Source organism: Lissotriton helveticus, chromosome 2_1 (genome assembly GCF_964261635.1).
Source record: "Lissotriton helveticus chromosome 2_1, aLisHel1.1, whole genome shotgun sequence".
In the NCBI taxonomy this organism is placed as follows: domain Eukaryota; kingdom Metazoa; phylum Chordata; class Amphibia; order Caudata; family Salamandridae; genus Lissotriton; species Lissotriton helveticus.
In genome coordinates this window covers 1,589,387,300-1,589,414,223 of record NC_136059.1, presented here as the reverse complement: position 1 = coordinate 1,589,414,223, position 26,924 = coordinate 1,589,387,300, and the positions used below count along the sequence as shown (strand labels likewise).

Here is a 26,924-nt window from a genome sequence, read left to right as displayed (position 1 = left end):
AACAGAGGCAAGAAAAAAATGGCATTGTCATTTCAATGCCAATAGCTTAATGTCTCGCAAATGCGTGACCTATTGCATTTCATTTCGCTGCCTGTGCAAGAATAGTGTGGGGTGCAGGACGAGATACAACAGGATGCATGAATCCGGTGGGGTGGTGAGCACTGGTCAGGGCTGAGGTGCACTGACAGAGCTGTGTGCTGTGGTGAGCACTGGTCAGGGCTGATGTGCACTGACAGAGCTGTGTGCAGTGGTGAGCACATGATGCTGGTGGTGAGAGTAGATGTGCACTGATGCAGCTGTGTGCAGCGGTGAGCACTGGTCAGGGCTGAGGTGCGCTGACGAAGCTGTGTGCAGTGGTGAGCACATGATGCTGGTGTTCAGGGAAGATGTGCACTGACGCAGCTGTGTGCAGTGGTGAGCACTGGTCAGGGCTGAGGTGCACTGACAGCTGTGTGCAGTGGTGAGCACTGGTCAGGGCTGAGGTGCACTGACAGAGCTGTGTGCAGTGGTGAGCAAATGATGCTGGTGGTCAGGGTAGATGTGCACTGACGCAGCTGTGTGCAGTGGTGAGCAGTGGTCAGGGCTGAGGTGCGCTGACGGAGCTGTGTGCAGTGGTGAGCACATGATGCTTGTGGTCAGGGTAGATGTGCATTGACTATGCTGTGTGCAGTGGTGAGCACTGGTCAGGGCTGAGGTGCACTGACAGAGCTGTGTGCAGTGGTGAGCACATGATGCTGGTGGTCAGGGTAGATGTGCACTGACGCAGCTATGTGCAGTGGTGAGCACATGATGCAGGTGGTCAGGGTAGATTTGCACTGACGCAGCTGTGTGCAGTGGTGAGCACTGGTCAGGGCTGAGGTGCATTGACGGAGCTGTGTGCAGTGGTGAGCACTGGTCAGGGCTGAGGTGCACTGACGGAGCTGTGTGCAGTGGTGAGCGCTTGATGCTGGTGGTCAGGTCTGAGGTGCACTGAGAGCTGTGTGCAGTTGTGAGCACAGGGCAGGGCTGAAGTGAACTGACAGAGCTGTGTGCAATGGTGAGCACATGATGCTGGTGGTCAGGGTAGATGTGCGCTGACGCAGCTGTGTGCAGTGGTGAGCGCTTGATGCTGGTGGTCAGGGCTGAGGTGCACTGATAGCTGTGTGCAGTTGTGAGCACAGGACAGGGCTGAGGTGAACTGATGGAGCTGTGTGCAGTGGTGAGCACATGATGCTGGTGGTCAGGGTAGATGTGCGCTGACGCAGCTGTGTGCAGTGGTGAGCCCTGGTCAGGGCTAAGGTGCATTGACAGAGCTGTGTGCAGTGGTGAGCACTGGTCAGGGCTGAGGGGCATTACCCGAGCTGTGTGCAGTGGTGAGCACTGGTCAGGGCTGAGGTGCACTGACGAAGCTGTGTGCAGTGGTGAGCGCTTGATGCTGGTGGTCAGGGCTGAGGTGCACTGATAGCTGTGTGCAGTTGTGAGCACAGGGCAGGGCTTAAGTGAACTGACAGAGCTGTGTGCAGTGGTGAGCACAATATGCTGGTGGTCAGGGTAGATGTGCGCTGACGCAGCTGTGGGCAGTGGTGAGCGCTTGATGCTGGTGATCAGGGCTGAGATGCACTGACAGCTGTGTGCAGTTGTGAGCGCAGGACAGGGCTGAGGTGAACTGATGGAGCTGTGTGCAGTGGTGAGCATATAATGCTGGTGGTCAGGGTAGATGTGCGCTGACGCAACTGTGTGCAGTGGTGAGCGCTTGATGCTGGTGGTCAGGGCTGAGGTGCACTGACAGCTGTGTGCAGTTGTGAGCACAGGACAGGGTTGAGGTGAACTGATGGAGCTGTGTGCAGTGGTGAGCACATGATGCTGGTGGTCAGGGTAGATGTGCACTGACGGAGCTGTGTGCAGTGGTGAGCACATGATGCTGGTGGTCAGGGTAGATCTGCACTGACGTAGCTGTGTGCAGTGGTGAGCACAGGGCTGATGTGCACTGACGGAGCTCCCCTACATGGTCACAGGCCGCTTCAGTACCGAGAGCAGTGGGGAGGTGGGTGAACAGCGCTTACAACGCAACTTTTACAACGAACTACCTTTACCATGCAACTTTTACAATGCAAGTTGTTACAACGACTTGCGCTGGGGGGCGCTCTAGGATAGGGAATAGTTTAATTTACTATCCAACACCTTCCCTACTATCCAGGGGGACTGGAGTTGGAATAGTAAATGAAACTATTCACTATCCAGCGCCCCCCAACCCAAGTCGTTGTAATGACTTGCGTTGTAAAAGTTGCGTGGTAAAGGCATGCGTTGTAAAAGCATGCGTGCTAACGACATACATCCGGGGAGGTGGGGTAGTGGGGAGGGGGAAAGGCAGACTTATATGTTAGACGAGGCCTCCTGGACTGCGGCGGTGGTAGCCTGGAGCAGGAAGGAGCCTCGCACAGCAAACGGCGAGAGTCCACATGGCAGCATTTAGACACAGGCACTCTTCCCCTCCGGAACCCCGTGGAGTGGCCCTGCGCCCTAGGCCAGGCCTGGGAAGGAGCCAGTCCCGAGCTATCTTAGCTGCTTGTACCTGCCCACCATGTGGTCGCGGCGGTTCGGCGCTCAATGCTGACATCTACGGTCACCGCAGGTCACACTTCAGGATCTCGGCGGGGCCAACTCCCAGCCCTCATCCTTCCGGGGTTGGTATCTTGAGCACCATCGCTCTGGGCCATAGTAACGCCTGGTGTTCGTAGCACCTAGCAACAGAAGTGTAATACAAGACGCTCTCTGTTTTAAACACAGTTCACTACCTGAAATACATGGCTAAAAAAGACGACTCATGCTTTTCCCAAAAGGTGGTATTGACAGCCCGGGGGTTGAAACATTACAGCCCCCTGCTGCTGATAAGTATCACATGACCACGTGTCACCAGGATACAGTGCAAGATGTTTGTTTACCAGTACTCTGCATTCTGGGAGTTATGGTCCTGCTGACTTCGGGTTGACCAATGGATCCACTGAAAGAAAAGCCTTGATCTGGAGCATCCCGCCCTTGCTGACATGGAGTTACTTTATTGCTTTGCCCCTCAGGGGAGGAGGGTAGTGTGTGTGTGGGGGGGAGGGGGAGGGAGTATCTAACCCAGCTGCAATACATCTCTCACCCCTGAGTGTGTGAAACTAGCTTTAAACAATAGACTGCCCGCCGAGACGTGATGGACCCTTGGAGCCGGCGGATGCCCAGCATAGGGCAAAACAACCCCAGGCACATGAAGCAGGAGCCCCGCACAGCACACGGCGAGAGTCCACATGGCAGCGCTTAGACACCCGCACTCTTCCCCCCGGAGCCCGTGTGCCCGGCCCTTATGCCTCCTGTGTGAAGGGAGTGGCCCTGCACCCTGGCCCGGGAAGGAGCCAGTCCCGAGCCACCCTAGCTGCTTGTACCAGCCCACCGTGTGGGCGCAGCGGTTCGGCGCTCGCTGCTGACATATGCGGTCACAGCAGGTCACACTTTAGGATCCCGGTGGGGCCAACTTCCAGGCTTCATCTTTCCGGGGTTGGTATCTTGAGCACCATCGCTCTGGGCCATAGTGACGCCTGTTGTTCATAGCACCTAGCAGAAGTGTAATCCGAGACGCTCTCCGTTTTAAACACAGTTCACTACCAGAAATACATGGCCACAAAAGGCGACATATGCTTTTCCCAAAAGGTGGTACTGACAGCCCGGGGGTTGAAACATTACCGCCACCTGCTGCTGCTAAGTATCACAGTACTGTGCATTCTGGGAGTTATGGTCCTGCTGACTTCGGGTTGACCAATGGATCCACTGAAAGAAAAGCCCGGATCTGGAGCATCCCAACCCTTGCTGACATGGAGTTACTTTATTGCTTTGCCCCTCAGGGAAGGAAGGTAGTGTGTGTGTGCGCGTGTGTGGGGGGGGAGTATCTAACCCAGCTGCACTACATCTCCCACCTCAAGTGTGTGAAACTAGCAAATAAAAAAATAGACTGCCCGCCGAGACGTGATTGACCCTCGGAGCCGGCGGCTGCCCTGCTTAGGGCAAAACAACCCCGGGCACGTGAAGCAGGAGCCCCGCACAGCACAGTCCACATGGCAGCGCTTTCACACCTGCACTCTCCCCCCCCCCCCCCCCCCCCCCCCGAGCCCTGTGTGCCCAGCCCTTATGCCTCCGGTGTGGAGGGAGTGGCCCTTTGCCCTGGGACAGGCCTGAGAAGGACCCAGTCCTGAGCCACCCTAGCTGCTTGTACCTGCCCCCCGTGAGGGCGCGGCGGTTCGGCACTCACTGCTGACATCTGCGGTCACTGCAGGTCACTCTTCAGGATCCTTGCAGGGCCAACTGCCAGCCCTCATCCTTCCGGGCTTTGTATCTTAAGTAACATTGCTCTGGGCCATAGTAACGCCTGTGCATTCTGGGAGTTATGGTCCTGCGGACTTCAGGTTGACCAATAGATCAACTGAAAAGTCGGTGCCCTATAACAGAGCAGCGCGTGGCTCAGCAAGGCCAGCGCTGCGCTGTAACGGCGGGGGTCCATGGTGCTGTACTCTATTTCTCTGCCCGACCTTGCTAGCCCTCACCGAACAAATAAATCCGAACTCTGCAGCAGTGCAACTTGAAAGAGACGCTCGCTGCTGACATCTGCGGTCACACTTCAGGATCCCGGCGGAGCCAACTGCCAGCCCTCATCCTTCCGGGGTTGGGGTCTTGAGCACCGCAAGCCAGGGAAAATGTAAACATGAGGGCGGAGATGGGCAGTAACTAGGTTCAGTTAAATCTGAACTCCCGCAGCACAGGCGGGGGGAGGGAGTGGGGGAAGAGTGCTGGTTGGAAAGGTGATTCACTCCGCGAATTACTTCCTACATGTTCATTTTTTTCGAACCTCGGCTCTCCTCCTTTCAGGCGACTTTAATCAGCCGAGGCCGCTGGAGCCCGGCAAACCGTCTCTATGGAAGTTCTGTGCCATATTTGTTCTTTCACCGTGCAAAAACTCCACCTTCCCAAATAGCTTTCTCCCAGGGCTCGGTTTAGGGACACAAATGGCAGGAACCATTCAAAAGTTGCACAAAGGAAAAATCATGGGATTAACCGTCCTAATGAGTGTGGTCTGACCTTAATTGTCCCAGAATCATTTGAGGTTTCAAAGGAGGTACAGGAGAGCTGGAGAGGAGGAAGAAGAAGAGAAAACAAGAGAGGAGTAATGTAAGGTCAGCAGCCAGATTGAATAAACAGGAACAGGCTTTATTATAACCTCACCAGGGAGGCAAGTATTCCAGCAGCCAAGTCAAGGATACAACTGCCTGACTTAAACACAAACATTCCCAAACCCCAACCCAACATTCTTTATAAGAATTCTGCATTTAAAGGAGAAATTACAACACATCTCCCTTATTATAATAAAACAGATAAAATCAAAACAAAAATAACTGAACTAAACTAAAAGGCAATGCAAAAAGAAAACAACAAAAATATAAGCAAGAAAACATGACAACTGTATGATAATAGAACAAAGAATCATTTGACACAATAATCTTGTAAATACAAAGGAGGTCTTCTAATTATTGTGCTGCGTGAAGAGATGTTCTGCAACAAATTATTAAAACCATTCTTTTTCACAAAATTGTCAGAACAAACCCTCCTACCATCCTCCCTAGCACAATGCGATAAACGAGACATGCTCTATACATCACCCCCTTCAAGCCTAACAACATTTCTCATAACTTCAACAATTCTTTTTGGTCCAAAATACTTTGATTCACCTTTTGGTGACCACACTGCTTTCTTTATAAAAACAGAATCACCCACCTTCCAAAACATTTTTTTCGCACCTTTTATTAAATCAAATCTCCTTTTGTAATTATTTTGATAACTTTTTACTCTCCCACTATTTACAACACAACCCCTGTCTTTCACACTCAACCATAAGGGATTCAACTTTGAACCAGCCACCCTCCCCTTCAAACACTTAAAGGGTGAGATGCCCGTCACTCTGTTAGGAGTGTTCCTGTGCGCCCAAAGTTTTTCTCTAAGAATGGGTTTGAGAGCAACCTTTGATTCAAAAGCATTCTGAGCACAAGCTCTAATTAACCTATTCATGCTCTCAACCAGGCCATTGGCCTGGGGAGCATAAAGTGCAGTTTTGTGATGGGTAATGGACAAATCTTTAAAAAAAACTGGTCATCTCCTTCGATGTAAATTGTACCCCGTTGTCAGACACTAGGATGTCAGGAACCCCTTCACATGCAAAGGCATCTTTCATAAACTCAATAACATTTTTGCTCAAAACAGAACTCATACAACATGCAGATAACCATTTTGACGTATAGTCCACTAAAACCACAACAAATCTCTCAGAAGGCGCTAAATTATCAAAAGGACCAACAATGTCCACTGCTAATTTCGACCAAGGACGTTCTGGAATTGCAACAGGTGAAAGTGGGGTGACCCTCACTTTCCTTGACTTATCATTTCATGCACAAATGTTGCAATCTTTGACAACAGACTCCACCTCACGGTCTAATTCCGGCCACCAATATGACTCTCTAACTCTAGCTTTGGTAAGGCTGCGTCCAAGATGTCCCTCATGTGCCAAATTTATTATCTTCTCTCTCATCAACAAAGGAGGAAGCAATCTATCTCCCCGAAACAACTCACCTTGAGTAATGTGCAGTTCGTCCCTAACATTCCAATAACCTCTAGCCACATCACTAACATCTTTTAACATCAGCCAACCATTTATGGTAAAATCCATGACTTCCACTCTAGCTAAATCATTTGAAAAACAATTCTTCCACTCTTCTTCATTTATCGCTGATTCTTTCACCCACGAGACACTATGCTGTACTAAATCCGAATCATGTACGAAAACCTTTTCCAATGGTAACCTTGAAAGAAAATCAGCAGGAACATTCCTAAGGCCTGGTAAGTATTCCACACAAAAATTGTACCCCATGAGTCCCTCAACCCATCTCTTGATCCTGGGAGTTGTGCACTCAACATTCCGACACGCAAACAATTGTACAAGAGGCTTATGATCAGACCGTACAATAAATGATAAACCCCATAAGTAAAACCTAAAGTGATTAATGGCCCAATAACAAGCAAGAGCCTCTCTCTCTATCACTGAGTAACGCTCTTCAGCCCCCTTAAGTGCCCTAGAAGCAAAACCTATTACTCTCTCATTACCATCAACAATTTGAGAAAGGACAGCACCCAATCCCTTCAAACTTGCATCCGAAGTCAAAATTGTCTTCTTACTAACATCGAAATGTCCTAAAGTTGGCATTTTGGCAATTTCCGATTTTACAAAACCAAAAGCCTTGGCACACTCACAGTCCCATTTAAAGATGGCACCCTTTTTTAAAAGAAGTCTAATAGGTTGCATAACACTCGCAAAATTACAAATAAATTTGGAGTAGTACTCAGCCAATCCATTGAAGGATTTTACTTGGTCTTTATTGCATGAAGTTGGGGCTTGTAAAATTGCCTCGATCAAATCAACCTTGGGGCTGATACCCTCCCCAGAAATTGAATGACCAAGATAAGACACAGAGTTGAGCCTAAACTTGCATTTTTCACGACTCAGGGTTAAACCACATTCATCTAACTTTGATAACACTCTGAATAAAATCTCATCATGCTCGCTCCCATCTTTACCATACACTAAAATGTCATCCTGAAAAAAGAGGACGGAATCAATACCTGATAATACATTTTTCATAACCCTCTGGAAACAAGCAGCAGCACTTGCTAAACCAAAGGGCATTCTGATGAATCTGTAAACACCTATTGGAGTGACAAATGATGTAAGGTGCCTACACTCCTCATGAAGCATTATCTGATGATATGCAGCAGATAAATCCATGACACTAAACACATTAGAACCACCCACTTTTGTCAGTATCTCATTGATATTGGGCAACGGTTGCCTATCCACCCATATTACATTATTTAGACTCCTGAGGTCTACACACATCCTAATTTTGCTGTTTTATTATTCTTTTTTTTTGCTCGACCAAACCTTTAGTTTACAAGTTACTTTAAAATTGTATGAAGTTGGTTTCTTTTCTTACTAAGTCGCATGAAAGTTTTGACGACAGTAGTTTAAGTAACACTGATTTTGAAATGAGTACGAGAATGCCCATTTTAACTTGCATTACATTTAGAAAATTTACCAAGTAGAAATATGTTTTTACTTGAATATGTATTCATTCTGCCACCGTTTTGGTTCAGCTTTGTCAGTGATGTATTACTTACCTCTATATATTTTTTTAATAAATCCACATCTTCGGCTAAAAAAAGATGACATTTCCAGCAAATGTGTTTCTTATGTTTTTGGATCCATTTAATAGGGGAACGAATGAAGGAAAAGAGAGAAAATGGGTTACGGTACGTTTTTTGAAGTCACAGGTTTTCAGGATGTGAGGAGAAGCGAGACAGAGACAGCAAGAGGCGGGGGCAGCTGCCAGAGGCAGAACAGGAAGAGTGGATACTTCCTTCTCTGGGCAAGAAGGAAGAGACAGAGTCCTTTTCCTTCTCTGCTCACCCGCCTGCGCCCGAACGGCCACGAGCAGCCAAGCCTTATCTATAGGCCTTGGCTATTTCTGCCGTCTGGGGACGAATTTTTAAAATAAAAAAGTAAGGGAACAGTTTCTATTAAATTTAAACAGTAGGGGTACGCCGTGCAATGCCGATCCTGCTCACTTCGACCACTGGGCCAGCCCGACCACATCAGTTGCTTGACATCAGTCCCTCAAAAACTAAATGAATAGCTGTAGGATGCCCTCAACACTACTATCCCACAGACAAAAAAACTTCACTCAACTTGCACCCCTTCAGCTAAATGATTCACCAAAGAGTTTGCATTACTTAAAACTGGGAATAAAGCTCTCAAAGGAATTTGGAGAAAATATCTAGATTAGACAGCAGGAATCGATACATCTGTCGACTTTACTTCCATTGGACAACCATGAGAGAAGAAAAATAGAAATCCTACTCTCGCCTCTCCTTTGCAACTTGCCCTGTAAAGGAGATCTTCTAAATTGTCTCAATTCAGGAACATGGAGGCTATTTTAATTGTGCCCCTTTCTTTTCTTAATTTCTGCGATGCCCACCCTGGCTGCTCGTTTTGTGGAAAAGGTAAAAAACTGAGCCCTTTCGTTAGCTCAAACATACCACTGATCATCCTTTATTTTTTAACAGACTTGCACACTTGGAAAACTGAAGGAAGCACCTTCAAGATAATCCCTCCCACATTGAAACAATCCTTTCAACAACTAATTATCTCTCAGCAGAAAAATCTAGATCCTCACTGGCACATATCCACCTGCCAGCAATTTTTAAGGCTATCATATATATTAAAGTGAATAAAGAAGCTGTACGGGTTGTAGTCAATGCTTCACTTTCTACGGGCACTATGCCAAATTAGCTCAAATGTTCGTTCATAAAAAGTTGTCAAAAAATCCAAGTTTGAATGCTAGTAAACTAGCCCGCTACAGAAAAATAGCAAACAGATACCTCCTGACCAACCTATCAGAACATTGGCCTACATGTAGTTGCTGGGGTTTAGTGAAAAGAATGCCACTTTCTTAGAAGCACAAGCTTGTTTTCACTCTTACGTAGAGATAGAATGTGTACTAATCTCTAAAATGGATTAGATCAGAACATTAGCTCATTCAAATTAGGCAGCAAAGATCTTGTTAGACCTTAGCTGCATTTGATTCAGTCTAACACTAACACCACTGAGCACACTCTGGAATGTAGACATTCACAATAAAGCAATTGTTTGGATTGCCGCCTTCCTACATGATGGAACCACATCATCTCCATACCACTACATTCCTCTGTACCGTGTAGCTTGTACACTGATGTTACTCAGCCAGATCTTCACTGCTCTTTGACATCTACCTCAGCCTTTTCCACTTGGATCATTTTAATTCTTACTTTCTTCAATTATGCTGATAATACACAGGTTATTGTCAAGTTCCATCATATGTAATACACCTTGGTTTCCAGACTGACACTCTGACTTGTCAACATAAGAGATTAGGAGATCACTAACTGTGTTAAAGTCAGCCCAGACAAGGCTAAACTCTTCAGATATGGATGTTGACTACCAATACGAGATCTCCGCATGCCCACAGATTTGTGACCAGCACCTCTCTCAGTGGACATCTCAAAACACTTTGAAATCTTCTTGGATGCACATTTGTTGGGAAATCCTGTAAGAATACGTCCAGAATCCGAAAATCAATATTCCTGCGCCTATGAATCCGGCACAGAGTTCAAGGCAATTTTTGCTATTCTACTCACTTCTCTGGACTATGCAAATGGCCTCTACTTATGAATTCAAAAATCATCTGAAACCAATTGAAATGGGAGCAAAATACAATGGTCATACTATACCTTATACACTGGGATCACACTACCTCAGCCATGATGACTTTGCACTTTTAGTATCTCACAGGATAACAATAAAACTTCTGCACTTAGTGCACACAGCACTCTCAACAAAAATTCCAGACCTGCCGCACTAGATGCGGCCTCTGTCCCAACACCCTGTTGCAGATTAAAGTACCACACTTGAATAAAGCCTGGCCTGGAGTTCTTTCATGCACAGTTGAAGCCTGCAGACTTTGGAACTTCCTCCCCATCTAGATATTAAAACCAAAAACCTACCTCACCTTAATGAGGACCTTAAAACATAGCCCTTCAAGCTTCAGATCACTATGTGTTCTCAAGTCTAATTAAAAACATGCTTTCTATGAGATGATTCATCTATGCGATATGTTCAAACAAAGGTGAATGAAGCAAATCCTGTCACTTCTCACATACCTTATAAATATTGGTGCTCATACCATCAGTGATGTTTACCACAAGATCACTAGACTATGCGTCAGGACTTAAAGTGCTGCACCCATCTTTTCCCACATCGGACATTCTACATCATACCTTCCAACCAAACATACGTGTCTGCATGTCTCTGCTTTGCATGGTTCCTGGGCTTTGCTGCAGCACAAGTAGTAGTAGTTACAGACTGTCAAATGCTAGCTTACTTATAATGAACAGTGCAACGTGGCGATGTTAAGGTTGATTACTTAGAAATAACTTCGTATTTTCAGTGGTTTTTAGGTTTTGGATTGTAAGCGCAATGTTTCTTCCACTAAATTATTATTAAAGATATCTGAAATGTTTTATAACTATGTTTGTAATCTGTGGGTCTCAGTACTACATTGTGACATAATTTAACGTAAGCTTTTCTTCACTGATTTTTGCATGTTTTGCTATGACAAACTGTTGGACTTGGCCCTCTCTTCAGGGTCCCCCCAAACCTTTGTGCCTTCTATTCCCATTTACTGAAATTAGTTTTTGTTGGCTTTGGGACCAGGGTGCACTTTACCACTGCTAACCAGTGTTAAAGTGCTTGTGCTCACTCCTTTAAACTTGGTAAAATTGGCTTACACCTAATTGTCACATTTGATTTACATATTAGTCCCTATTAAAGCGGTACTACATGTATCCAGAGCCTGTAATTTAAATACTACTACTTGGCCTACAGCACCTATTGTGCCACTCACTTAAGTAGCCCATTAAATCATGTCTCAGATCTGCCATTGCAGCCTGTGTGCAGTTTTAAACCGTCAATTTGACCTGGCAAAACAAACATTTTTCCAGACCGAAACTTCCCTTTTTATTAATACATATGCCACCCCTTAGGTAGGCCCTAACCTGCACATGGGGCAGGATGCTTTGTAATTAAAAGGTAGACCATGTGTTTTTTCAGTTTTGCATGTCCTGGTGGTGAAAACATTTCCAAATCTGTGTTTCACTACTGTGAGGCCCACCTCTCTCATAGGATAACAATCAGTTATCTTACTACTCTTATTAAGTGTCAACTTCTGATTCGGAACAAGTGAAATGTCATGTTTGGCCTTCAAATAACTGTAACTTAAAAACTTCCTCATTAGTAAAGTCGAATTTTAAGTCCCTGTTCTGAAAATTTCACTTTTAGAAAGTTGGTGTTTTCTTGTCCTAACCAATTGGTACCTACAGCCTGTGTTCTGGGTCACATGTCTGTGAATACTTGGCAGTTGGCCGTTGTGTATTCCTCCCAGCCAGAGAGACAAAGGGGTTTTAGGTGTTGGCAAGATGGGCCATCCTTTCTGGATGGGTGTGGTGGAGCTGCTCCCTGCCCCACTTTCATTACAAAGGACTGCTTCTAGCACACTAACAAAGGAACTTGACATCAGACTTTTGTCACCCTAGACTACTTGGAGCCTGCTCAGTAGGAGGAAGGAAATCACCAGAACCAGATGTGGGGATAGTCTATAAGTGTTGCACACTTTACATGATGGCACCAGGTATAACTATTGGACCCTCAGACCAACTTTTCAGTACACTCATGGACCTGCAGCAAAGCCCCAAAAGGATTGCTTTGTACCTCAGATGACTGCCCTGATGCTGCCAGGGGATTTCCCAGCTGCTTGAAGCTTACTTTGTACCAATTTTAATCAAAATGGATAGGACACTTGTAACCACTTTGCCAGGAGATATATGTTGAAAAACCCTCATAAACACTGTGTTTCTCGAGTAGCGGTTTATCTTTTTCTCCGCCCCACACTAGCGTTGTGGCATTAGTCATAGGGTTTGACAACTTGTATCATACCAGCCTCACCGAGGCAATCTCTGGTGTATCGTGGCAGTATCCAGAGATCTCCAGATGTTACCCCACTGGTAGGTTGTTAAAAAAGGTAAAAGCATATCTCTTCAATTGACGTACTTAATTGAAGAGATATGCTAGGGACCCTTCACTCAGTCCTGAGAGCATACCCACAAATTCTTTTTACTATAGTTGTCCAACGACGTGAATAAAGATTAGGTTGTTGATTGGAGACTATTTTTACCTTTTTTAACAACCTACCAGTGGGGTAACATCTGGAGATCTCTGGATACTGCCACGATACACCAGAGATTGCCTCGGGTGAGGCTGGTATGATACAAGTTGTCAAACCCTATGACTAATGCCACAACGCTAGTGTGGGGCGGAGAATAAGATAAACCGCTACTCGAGAAACACGGCGTTTATGAGGGTTTTTCAACATATATCTCCTGGCAAAGTGGTTACAAGTGTCCTATCCATTTTGATTAAAATTGATATGCTCTGGGGACCCGATAGGACAATTATTCCTCTTCCCTCCTTTTGATAAACACGCTTACTTTGTACCCTCAGAAGGCTGCTCTGCTACTTAAGGTCTGCCTTGCCACTTGATCTCAGGGCTGCCCGAGTGACTCCAATGGCTAATTGGAATTGGATGGCCTCCTGTGAGCGTGACAGTGACATAGCAAGGTTCACAGACCTTAAACCTTGCACAAGGGCTCTGCCTGTAATGAGTCCTGACCTCCTAAGTCGTGCCCACCCAGTCTTGGTTCTTTGGAAGCGGTGCTAAGGGTGCTTTTACAGCCAAAACCTGAAACAGAGGACTCAAAAAAAAAATAACCAAAAAGTGGCTTAATAACCGGTAGGAGATCTGGACCTACCTGCTTGTTGATACATCGAAGGTGCATCACCAGTTGACCTGCCATCACAGTAGCTCTGCTACATTCTTCTCAGTGCAAACACAAGGAGATGATGGACGGAGTGCTGAAACTTTTCAGACACTCCCACCCAGTCACAAATCTGGGTTGAATCCATCATCGTTCTTTAGCTCACTTCGCCACCTCAGTTCAGACCCAGCTATAAGCAAATCAGTCTTGACCCTGTGCATCATGTAAACAGTCCAGCCCGAACTGCCAAGCCAGGTCTTCCCTGAGCCGGAAACAAGCATCCTGGGACCAGTTTCGGGGTAACATCCTTCATCAGCCAGGCTAGCTTGAACCCAGTGGCAAAGTGAGCAAGGGACCCACGTCTGGGCATACCCTACCAACTTAGGGTGAACAAAGCAAACACAAGGAGATGATGGACGGAGCACGGAATCTTTTCTGACACTCATCCCCAGTCACAGATCTGGGTTGAATCCATCATTGCTCTTTAGCTCACTACGCCTTCTCAGTTCAGATCCAGCTACATGCAAATCAGTCTGTGACCCTGTGCCTCATGGGATAAGTCCAGCCCGAACTGCCAAGCCAGGTCTTCCCTGAACCGGAAACAAGCACCCTGGGGCCGGTTTAGGGATAACACCCCTCATCAGCCAGGCTAGCTTGAATCCAGTGGCAAAGTGAGGAAGGGACCCAAGTCTGTGCATAACCTGCCAACTTAGGGCTAACAAACCAAACACAAGGAGACGATGGACGGTGCACGGAAAATTTTCAGACAGTCACCCCCAGTCACAGATCTGGGTTGAATCCATCATCCCTCTTTAGCTCACTTCGCCACCTCAGTTCAGACCCAGCTATAAGCAAATCAGTCTTGACCCTGTGCATCATGTAAACAGTCCAGCCCGAACTGCCAAGCCAGGTCTTCCCTGAGCCGGAAACAAGCATCCTGGGACCAGTTTCGGGGTAACATCCTTCATCAGCCAGGCTAGCTTGAACCCAGTGGCAAAGTGAGCAAGGGACCCAAGTCTGTGCATAACCTGCCAACCTAGGGCTAACAAACCAAACACAAGGAGACGATGGACGGTGCACGGAAAATTTTCAGACAGTCACCCCCAGTCACAGATCTGGGTTGAATCCATCATCCCTCTTTAGCTCACTTCGCCCCTCAGTTCAGACCCAGATATATGCAAATCAGTCTTTGACCCTGTGCCTCATGGGCACAGTCCAGCCCGAACTGCCAAGCCAGGTCTTCCCTGAACAGGAAACAAGCATCCTGGGATCGGTTTTGGGATAACACCCCTCATCAGACAGGCTAGCTTGAATCCAGTGGCAAAGTTAGCAAGGGGCCCACGTCTGGGAATACCCTGCCAACTTAGGGTGAACAAAGCAAACACAAGGAGATGATGGACGGAGCACCGAAACTTTTCAGACACTCACCCCCTGGACGGGAAGCAAGCATCCTGGAACCGGTTTTGGGATAACACCCCTCATCAGCCAGGCTAGCCTGAATCCAGTGGGAAAGTGAGCAAGGGACCCACGTCTGGGCATACCCTGCCAACTTAGGGTGGACAAAGCAAACACAAGGAGATGATGGACGGACCACGGAATCTTTTCAGACACTCACCCCCAGTCACAGATCTGAGTGGAATCCATCATCGCTCTTTAGCTCACTGCGCCTCCTCAGTTCAGATCCAGCTATATGCAAATCAGTCTGCGACCCTGTGCCTCATGGGAACAGTCCAGCCCGAACTGCCAAGCCAGGTCTTCCCTGAACCGGAAACAAGCATCCTGGGACCGGTTTAGGGCTAACACGCCTCATCAGCCAAGCTAGCTTGAATTCAGTGGCAAAGTGAGCAAGGGACCCACATCTGGGCATACCCTGCCAACTTAGGGTGAACAAAGCAAACACAAGGAGATGATGGATGGAGCGCTGAAACTTTTCAGACACTCACCCCCAGTCACAGATCTGGGTTGAATCTATCTACATCATCAGCAGTTCGGGATGGGTCCAAATTTGAATGGCATGGTGAGCAAAAAACGATTGATTTAGGCCCAGATCTCTGTACTGAGGTGAATGTATGACATTGTTCTGCATTCTGTCGATCAATTGTTCTTTTGTTTTCGCATTTGTCACCCCGAGTGGGACGGGTATGCCCAGACATGGGTCTCATGCTCTCCATGCATCTGGAGTCAAGCATACCTGGCTGAAAGCCCGAAACTGGTCCTAGGATTCCTGTTTCCAGTCCAGGGAGGACCTGGCCTGGCAGTTCGGGATGGACTGTTCCCATTGGGCGCAAGGTCAAGACTGATTTGCATATGACTGGGTCCAAACTGGAATAACATGGTGAGCAAAAAAACTATGGATTTTGGCCCAGATCTCTGTACTGGGGTGAATGTATCTCATTCTTCTGCATTCTGTCCATCAATTGTTCTTTTTACATTCTTCTCAGCAGCAGCACATCCTGATCAGCAGGACCTTTGAGGCAGGACCGATTTGTCCTGCTGGAGATGTTCAAATCTCAAAAAAGTGACAAAGTCTGAAAGTAGAAATGTTCAACATCACTGCATCCAGAGATCTCCAGATGTTACCCCACTGGTAGGTTGTTAAAAAAGGTAAAAGCATATCTCTTCAATTGACGTACTTAATTGAAGAGATATGCTAGGGACCCTTCACTCAGTCCTGAGAGCATACCCACAAATTCTTTTTACTATAGTTGTCCAACGACGTGAATAAAGATTAGGTTGTTGATTGGAGACTATTTTTACCTTTTTTAACAACCTACCAGTGGGGTAACATCTGGAGATCTCTGGATACTGCCACGATACACCAGAGATTGCCTCGGGTGAGGCTGGTATGATACAAGTTGTCAAACCCTATGACTAATGCCACAACGCTAGTGTGGGGCGGAGAATAAGATAAACCGCTACTCGAGAAACACGGCGTTTATGAGGGTTTTTCAACATATATCTCCTGGCAAAGTGGTTACAAGTGTCCTATCCATTTTGATTAAAATTGATATGCTCTGGGGAACCGATAGGACAATTATTCCTCTTCCCTCCTTTTGATAAACACGCTTACTTTGTACCCTCAGAAGGCTGCTCTGCTACTTAAGGCCTGCCTTGCCACTTGATCTCAGGGCTGCCCGAGTGACTCCAATGGCTAATTGGAATTGGATGGCCTCCTGTGAGCGTGACAGTGACATAGCAAGGTTCACAGACCTTAAACCTTGCACAAGGGCTCTGCCTATAATGAGTCCTGACCTCCTAAGTCGTGCCCACCCAGTCTTGGTTCTTTGGAAGCGGTGCTAAGGGTGCTTTTACAGCCAAAACCTGAAACAGAGGACTCAAAAAAAAAAATCACCAAAAAGTGGCTTAATAACCGGTAGGAGATCTGGACCTACCTGCTTGTTGATACATCGAAGGTGCATCACCAGTTGACCTGCCATCACAGTAGCTCTGCTACATTCTTCTCAATGCAAACACAAGGAGATGATGGACGGAGTGCTGAAACTTTTCAGACACTCCCACCCAGTCACAAATCTGGGTTGAATCCATCATCGTTCTTTAGCTCACTTCGCCACCTCAGTTCAGACCCAGCTATAAGCAAATCAGTCTTGACCCTGTGCATCATGTAAACAGTCTAACCCGAACTGCCAAGCCAGGTCTTCCCTGAGCCGGAAACAAGCATCCTGGGACCAGTTTCGGGGTAACATCCTTCATCAGCCAGGGTAGCTTGAACCCAGTGGCAAAGTGAGCAAGGGACCCACGTCTGGGCATACCCTACCAACTTAGGGTGAACAAAGCAAACACAAGGAGATGATGGACGGAGCACGGAATCTTTTCTGACACTCATCCCCAGTCACAGATCTGGGTTGAATCCATCATTGCTCTTTAGCTCACTACGCCTTCTCAGTTCAGATCCAGCTACATGCAAATCAGTCTGTGACCCTGTGCCTCATGGGAACAGTCCAGCCCGAACTGCCAAGCCAGGTCTTCCCTGAACCGGAAACAAGCACCCTGGGGCCGGTTTAGGGATAACACCCCTCATCAGCCAGGCTAGCTTGAATCCAGTGGCAAAGTGAGGAAGGGACCCAAGTCTGTGCATAACCTGCCAACCTAGGGCTAACAAACCAAACACAAGGAGACGATGGACGGTGCACGGAAAATTTTCAGACAGTCACCCCCAGTCACAGATCTGGGTTGAATCCATCATCCCTCTTTAGCTCACTTCGCCCCTCAGTTCAGACCCAGATATATGCAAATCAGTCTTTGACCCTGTGCCTCATGGGCACAGTCCAGCCCGAACTGCCAAGCCAGGTCTTCCCTGAACAGGAAACAAGCATCCTGGGATCGGTTTTGGGATAACACCCCTCATCAGACAGGCTAGCTTGAATCCAGTGGCAAAGTTAGCAAGGGGCCCACGTCTGGGAATACCCTGCCAACTTAGGGTGAACAAAGCAAACACAAGGAGATGATGGACGGAGCACCGAAACTTTTCAGACACTCACCCCCTGGACGGGAAGCAAGCATCCTGGAACTGATTTTGGGATAACACCCCTCATCAGCCGGGCTAGCTTGAATCCAGTGGGAAAGTGAGCAAGGGACCCACGTCTGGGCATACCCTGCCAACTTAGGGTGGACAAAGCAAACACAAGGAGATGATGGACGGACCACGGAATCTTTTCAGACACTCACCCCCAGTCACAGATCTGAGTGGAATCCATCATCGCTCTTTAGCTCACTGCGCCTCCTCAGTTCAGATCCAGCTATATGCAAATCAGTCTGCGACCCTGTGCCTCATGGGAACAGTCCAGCCCGAACTGCCAAGCCAGGTCTTCCCTGAACCGGAAACAAGCATCCTGGGACCGGTTTAGGGCTAACACGCCTCATCAGCCAAGCTAGCTTGAATTCAGTGGCAAAGTGAGCAAGGGACCCACATCTGGGCATACCCTGCCAACTTAGGGTGAACAAAGCAAACACAAGGAGATGATGGATGGAGCGCTGAAACTTTTCAGACACTCACCCCCAGTCACAGATCTGGGTTGAATCTATCTACATCATCAGCAGTTCGGGATGGGTCCAAACTTGAATGGCATGGTGAGCAAAAAACGATTGATTTAGGCCCAGATCTCTGTACTGAGGTGAATGTATGACATTGTTCTGCATTCTGTCGATCAATTGTTCTTTTGTTTTCGCATTTGTCACCCCGAGTGGGACGGGTATGCCCAGACATGGGTCTCATGCTCTCCATGCATCTGGAGTCAAGCATACCTGGCTGAAAGCCCGAAACTGGTCCTAGGATTCCTGTTTCCAGTCCAGGGAGGACCTGGCCTGGCAGTTCGGGATGGACTGTTCCCATTGGGCGCAAGGTCAAGACTGATTTGCATATGACTGGGTCCAAACTGGAATAACATGGTGAGCAAAAAAACTATGGATTTTGGCCCAGATCTCTGTACTGGGGTGAATGTATCTCATTCTTCTGCATTCTGTCCATCAATTGTTCTTTTTACATTCTTCTCAGCAGCAGCACATCCTGATCAGCAGGACCTTTGAGGCAGGACCGATTTGTCCTGCTGGAGATGTTCAAATCTCAAAAAAGTGACAAAGTCTGAAAGTAGAAATGTTCAACATCACTGCATCCAGTGGCTCACCGACGATGGCAACGCTTTGTCAGACTCCGTCGGCTGCTTTGCCCTGCTTAACTTTACCTTCTCAAGAAATGTTCTGCAAAATTTTTTGTAAATCTGAAGGTAAGTTGAGACTAAGCCAAATCTACTGTGTGTAACCAACCCGCGCTGCATTGCGTTGGACGTTATCTTTTGACTTTGCCTCATGCTTGCGCGACCATATACACATGGTTGGTGTTTTGATGTTATAGGCGCTATTTTTCACATACAAATTTTAAAAATCATAACTCCAGTTCAACTAACTTGATTGAATTCAATTTTGGTATAATTTTATTTATTAAATTTGACTTTATTTTTCGAAATTGGTGTGGTATTTTGTTTGTGTTTTCACTTTATCGCTGGTTGTGTGCTGTCTGACTGCTTTTGTGCCAAGCTACCAGGGGTTAAGCGCAGGTTAATTTAGTGACTATTGTGATTCACCCTGACCAGGATTGTGATTGTTCCATGATTTGGATTGTCACCCTCCCTCAATCAATAACCCAATTTCCTACACATACTGTATGAAGCCCAATAGTCCACCACTGTTTCTATTGGGCATTAGCTTCAGTGGGCTTTGGGTGTTCCAAATCCTAGAGCTCAATGTAGGTGAAGGGCCCAGACTTTCACTGGCCCGTTGTGTACAGTCCCATTTCCCCATAAGCAGGCTTTGAACAGTGACCACTCAGTACAGGGATTGGCCTTTGGCTATGACTTGTGCCCAATGCACCTGCACCCAGAACCCCCAACCTAGTTCCCTAACCCTAAAATCCACATTTAGCCATGGCCTGAACCCAGGCCATACCCTTAGCCCAACTCTTATTTATTGTTTTTCTGGCAACCCGTTTCTAACCACCATTTCCCAGGCACATACTCCAAATGAAGGGCTTAGCTTTGGCCTAACCCTACACACTGTCCCTCAGCACTTACAAAATAGAAGGGACAGCTTTTGGAGCTGGCCACTGGCCCCAAGTTATAGTCTTTGGCTATCAACCTAGTCCCCCTCTACACAGAGCTCTTCTTACAAAGCCAAGGGGCAATGCATTCTGTTATGCACTGCGCCTGATCGACATGCACCCAGAAACCACTGGGGCACGCCACTTTGCACTGCATGTCAATCACTATGTGCAAAGTTTACTTTCAATCACACTGAACATCCCATCCTCGGCCACAGATGTTTGATCACACCCACCCCCTAGAGCCTGCTGGGTAAGACCTTTGATCTTCCCAGTGAATTCTGAATGCAGGGCATGACCCAGAGCCCACCTTTGTTCTGGTCTGCATCACGTGCCCTTGCCTCCAGCTTTGTACGTTGGCACTGGGGTAGCATTTGCCCAGGACCTGCTCCTAGCCTCTCCTTTATTATATTATTTTTCACCAACCAGGCAAACCAGTTCCTTGAAACAGCCTTTTCTTGAACGTGGCTTTCAGACCCAGCCAGTCCCTTTATGAAAATCTTGCTTGTTTATATTTACTTTTTTTGGTGGGCACCATTCCAAATCTTTCAATATAGCAATATGTTGTCATGTAGGAAGACATATTTGTGTTCACCTTACTTTGATCAACACATTATTAGTAGGTCAGACTTGGGACTAAGAGAAAAAAGACTTAAGGAGGTGGTCTGTCTCCCCAAACCCCTCTTCCTGTATCTAGGTCTCACGAAGAGAGTTGAGCCCTAGCTTCACTAACTGATTCGCAGGAAAAGCGCTTGGCCAATTCAACACGTACCATAATACATTTTTAAACTTTGCGAACTATGTGAAGTGTGAAGCTAAAAAGGGACATATTTTGTGATAGTTCCCCGCCTCTCAGAGCAGGTGAAGGATTGCCGTCACGTGATTGCTTTTCATTATCCATTTGTTTGAACCCCCATACATGCACCATTCTCTGCCAGAAACGTAATCCTGCTTCTCTCCTTAAAAGTGTCATCCATGGAGCTCCACTATCTCTACCAGACTTAGGACTGGCCCCCTCCCTGTAAAAGGTCCCATGTCCAAACTTCCTCCCACTACCAGCCTAGCACATTCTACCTTCTATGTTGATTATTGCCTGTTTTTAATGCTCCGCATGCCCCCCTGCTTTCAGGAATGAAACCTCCTGAAAAACGGAAATGATCACTCTTTGAGGGGTAGAAGGGCTGTGGGGGGGGGGGAGAGAAAGTCTGGGAAAGATTGACATTCCAGACATTGCAGGTGACGTTTAGTCTTTTCTCACCTCTACATGGAACGGGAGTACTTGTGCACAATTTGTGAGGCGGGTTTAAATGGAATTTGTGGGAAGGTAGAGAGGAGAGAACAAGGATAGCTAGCTCTGTGGACAACAGCTATAACTATGGAGTCAACTAGCAAATGGGAAGGCTTCTTGGGTGGATCAGATTTCATTAGAATTCTGTAATACCTTCTCTGGTGTATTTACACCAGTTCCGAGAGATCTCTTTAATTCTCCCAACTTCCTTAGTCAATGTAGACCCTCGTGGGTGAGACTAAAATAGTGATTTTTAGTAGGAAAGGGAAGGATCTAAAGAGCGTGATTTTTTGAAAGGCTCTTTGCTAAACATTGAGTGTGGGGCTGGTAGGCCCTATCAACAAGTTAATATTCTATTTGCTAAACTAAGCTAAGACTTCACACGGGTGCAGACTTTCCTACATCTGTACTACCAGGACAGGGGGGCATAAATTGCATCATGAGTGGCCCAGTGACAGTTTAGTATTGCCTGGCCTCTTTGAGGAAACTGTGTGGTTGAATGTGCTATTAGCCAAAGTAAGTCTTGAGTATCTGAAAGGCATTTCATTTGATAATATATGTGAAGACGCCATGGAAGAACTAACATTTGAACATTCCAGTCCTTCCAGCTTCTTCCAGATATGTCCACTTCATGTGATCTTTTCTATGGACTAGTACATTTGCACTGAGCATCTAACCAATTTTTGTCTAATGTGCTTCTTTCTACCTACCCCTGCTTTCTGAGCCCAGTGAGATTTATTCTTATGTCATGTGGTTAAGTAGAAAGAACCCATCCTAGATCTATTAAGTCTGAGCACAGGACTGATATATAGTTTTTGTCAGTTTTTTAGTGAAATTATATAGTTGTCGGTTTATCTGTCACATTAGCTGTGTATGCTCGAAATAATATCTGACAGTGGTTGAACTGTTTGACAAAATAAATTTGGCAACAGTTGAAGTAATAATTGTAGGCATGCTTTTATATTTGTGGCCCAATAGAGCCTTAACGTAGGCACAAAGCAATGGAACGTTGGACAGTAGAGAGAAGAAACTGCAGCAAGTGAGGCATGGGGTTAACTCAAAAGGGAGTGTGGCAACGGGGCGGATGAATGAAGTTTCGAGACAGGGGCAGCTGATAGCTGATTTTTGGCAAGATGGTGAAGGTGCTTGGCCATAGATGTAGGGCTGCAGGTGTTTCATGGAACTTATGCTTCACGTAAAAGGCATGCTGACAAGATCTTTGGGCAGGCTTCCACCCCAATGGTGAATCATGGTTTGACAAAGATAGTAGGGCGGCAAATGATGGCCTGCGTAGGGCCCTAAAGCAAATCCCTAGAGATCAGAGCATAATTTCAGCCAGCAGAAAGGCAAATGATTTGGCATTGAGAAATCTGAAGTTACCCGGTTTAAGATGAAAAATGGGAGGCTATTGTTGTCACCTGTCAGGTCTATCACCAGTCCTATCCCCAGATAAAGTTACCATTCACATCGCCCCCGAGGTTTGGACTGCACACTTTTCTTCTGTTTACTCCTCCAATTTTCTGATCTCAGATGAGAGACTGATTGGGGGTTCTTCATGCAACAGGCTCTCATTTAAGGAAAGTTCTTAAAGCCATCCATGATAGTCTGTGCAAAAAGGTGTTGGGCCCAGATGGATTAACTTAAAGAGGATCCTTGGTTTTGACCCCTGTGCTTACTAGTGTCATTAACCCAATTTGTCGGGAGAGTACTCCGCCTTCTTAACGTATATCAATTATTGTACTTATCTTTAAAAAACGAATCCCCATGACTCACGGTGTTAACCATGTATATTGGAACAGCTTCTTTCCTGGCTAAGTGAGAGTAATATCCTTTCTCAAGTGCAATATGGTTTTAGGAAGGGCCTTGGGACAATCAAACAGTGCCTTAATTCACATCTTATTGTGGCTAAACACAAATACTCAAAGGGCACCCCCATCCATTTTGCATTCATGGATTTATCAAGTGCATTAGATTGTATCAACAGGTCTAAACTATGTGCTACCCATGTGTCCATGGGCCTCTGGGCAGGTCTGGTTTCCTTCCTAAAACTCCTCCACCAGGATCTTTCGGCTGTACTGAGATTTGGGAAGCCTGGCAAGTGTACTGCACCTTTTAAACTCAATCGTGGAGTATGCCAAGGGTGTGTACTTGCCCCCATTGTTGTTTTACTTTATATTAATGATCTTTAGAGAACACTGGTGTCTGTCGAGGCGGACGTACCGAGTGCTGAGAAAAAAGGCTGTGCACGCATTATTATAAGCGGATGGTGCGGTGCTTCTTACCAGAATGGCTAACAGCCTAAGAAATGTGATTTTAAGTTTCAGAAAATTTATGAATGGGCTTGATTTGGAGACTACCTTCTCAAAAGCTTTTTTTATGGTGCATGGCCCCAGAAACACCAAAACTAGTACTAGGAGGGAGGAAATTTAACAGGGTGAGCTTTATTTCATATCTTGGATTTTGATGATGCTTGTACCTGGTCTGTGTGTCAAGCAGACTGACTCGTTTCTCTTGTGCTGTTGGAATCAGTTTTTCTCTTGGTATTGGTATTGGTATTGGTAGAAAACTTGTCACCCAATCTTAGAAATCTATAAAACGAAATGCCTCCCAACTGTGATGTTTGGTACGGGGGTATGGGGCTACAGAGATGTTGGGTGTATCCAAGCAGAGGAAAATAGATTTTGCCAACGCCTGCTGGGGGTCCCTCCTTCTACCCCTCACTTCTCTCTGCATCAAGAACAAGGCCTAGAGTATGTTCAAGGTCTCATTAATGTAGCTCCTTTATTTCTCTGGTGTTCGATTTCGATGAGCCAGGAAGCAGGGCTCCATTGGGCAGTTGTTAGAGATTGTCTTTTATGTGATCATGGGTTGAAATCCTGTGGCTAAATATAAGAGTGCTTCGGCAACAAATGATGGGCAGAATGCTGAATAAATCAAACATTCAACCCTACTCAAGAGATCTAGGTTAAATCCATGGTTTTTTCCTCACTACGCCACCCCAGTTTGGACCCAGCAATATGCATATCAGTCTTGACTCTATTCCTCATGGGAACAGTCCAGCCCAAACTGCCAAGTCGGGTCCTCCCTGGACTGGGAACAAGCATCCTGGGACCGGTTTCTGAGTAACACCCCTCATCAGCCAGGCTAGCTTGGCATTATTTGTTGTCAGAGCATTTTTTGCCCTAAGTGGGGTGGGTTTTCCCAGACATGGGCCCCATGCTCGCTGTGCCACTGGATTTAAGTTAGCCTGGCTTATTAGGGGTGATACCCAGTAACCAGTCCCAGGATGCTTGTTTCTGGTCCAGGGAGAACCTGGCTTGGCAGTGAAGACAGAGGTGGTACATGGTGAGCTACATCTCAAGGCTTTAATTTAATTGGTTCATATACTGCACAGTGCCAAATGAACAGGATAGGGTGTTGGCCTTTTTTGGCCTTTTTCATGTGTGGGATGGATGATGCCTTAGAGATTGTGGTTGGATAAAATTTCCAGTTATGTCATGTAATCAGGTTTTTTTCCTTTCTGCATTTTTTTTATTCCAGCCTGACAGTTCCGCTTCTGCACATCTTGCAAAGCCACCCTCACAACTTGATCCTGTTTGTCAGGTATAAAGGGGTGCTATCCGTGAATGCCTTAATGATGATGTAGCAGGTTGGCAGAGGACATTTTGTTAGACTTTGCATAAAGGACTCTTCACAGTTGTCAAATGAGTCTTTCGTACACCGGCTAGAAGTCTTGCCATAATCAAGATAAGATAGGACCCGTACCTAGATGATTGTTCTGACTTTATCTTGTGCTATAAAAGGGGTCTCTCTACAGAGCAGTAATAATTGCTGCCATGCATTATTGGCCCTTTGCTCAGTGTGCTTGCTGAAGGCATGATTAGTATCAATGAAGAATCCTGTGGATTTTACTGCATGTAATTAATAGTACAGACAATCCAATAGTCATCTTGTTTAGCCATTTCTGAGCCTAATGTTGCTTAATATCTCTGGAGATTATAGCAAACTCCATCTTGGTAAGGTTCAGCTTCAGAAAGATTTTGGAAATCCAGGTGTCAGGTATCCTTTTTGTATTGGGAACCAATGTACTGAAGTAGGTTCGCCAGGTCTTCTGCAGAGAGGATGTGGAAGGTAGACCATTTGGGGTATTGCATGATAGAATCATCACTGAAGTCTTCGAAGTAGATTTGTTGTCAATGTGTTTGGCAAATTTTGTCACTCTTGCCCTTGAAGAAAATATTGATAGCCGAGCACCTCTCGTTGAAATTGGTGAGCGAGGGGTCTTGTGGATTCAAGCAGTGCCCAGTTGTCTTGAAGAGTGTCCTTTTTTTGTTGGAAGCCTCACTGATAACATTCTGGTAGTAAGCAGGCTTAGCCTCTGTGGCGCGTTGCCTGCATGTTGGTAGAGTAATTTTCAGGCTTGAAGCTGTCTGCAACACTAGTACATTTATTGTCTTTTAACTGCATGCTTACTGTCATTGAATTGTGAGTAAATGTGGAGGATTGGCTTTCATAGGTTGGGGTATCATCTGGCCATGGGTGTCTGTTGCCATCTAGAAATTCCTGTTGAAATCCTGTTGCAGGATCACAACATCTGCTTTGGGGTCACTGGAATCAGATCGGGGTATCAGGTCATTCTGAAGAGCATTTCGTTGGGATGTAGAGATTATTGGCCAGTTGTGTCTGAACTAAGAGAGCTGGCTAGTTTTTAGAGGTGTAGTCTGTTGAGGAATCATGCAGTCGGAGGCAGCTGTTCATGTTGGTCTTTAAGTGCAGACGAGGTCCAAGATGGTTATCCTGCAATGCGTGAGTCATCAGCTTTAGAAGCTGGAAAGAGTTGGCCAGCTAAGAGGGCATCCGTGAGTGTCTTACTGGATGCATTACCTTGGTGGTTCAAGTCAAACAAAGATTGCTTTCCTAAAACTGCTGTGCTTTGGCTCTGATCTTGAATGAGATGCATTTATGTTCCTAGGCGTTTGCAAGGCCTATACATTCTTGAATGTTTCTGAAGCCTCGTCCTAAGTCAGTCAGTTGATTGTGTTAGTTGTTGTCTTGAAGAATTAAATATATTTGTTGAAATGTATTGGAGGAAGGAATACACAATTCTGTCAATTTTTTTTTTAGCTGAACAATAATGACCAGCTATCATATCCAACACCCTGCTTTTAAAACACCAGCACTGGGATCAACTCTTGATGGAGTTAACAGATTATCAAGAGAGGACAAAATAAAGCTAAGCAGTAAATGCCCCCATCCTCTGGGAAGATGCCACTGTTTGTTGCATGAGGGAAATTATTTGTTTTTACAGATTCTATGTTGACTGATACTATCAACCTCCTGTTGCCCTTAATTCACATCCCACTGAGTTATCTCTGTAAGACGTTCTATTTCACATTTATATATTTAACCGTGGTCAATAAATCTGTTCATAGGATCCGAGTATTATTTTTTTAATACATGGTTTACTTGCAAAGGTTAGTGAATCGTGGGAAACTATCATAAAACTGG

At 46.1% G+C, this 26,924-nt stretch overlaps 1 protein-coding gene across 2 annotated transcripts in view; it reads left to right on the top strand.

Annotated features, from left to right (window-relative positions):
* TBC1D2 (TBC1 domain family member 2) overlaps window positions 1-26,924 on the top strand; it is a 511,011-nt gene that overhangs the window by 5,789 nt on the left and 478,298 nt on the right. The window lies entirely within an intron of this gene.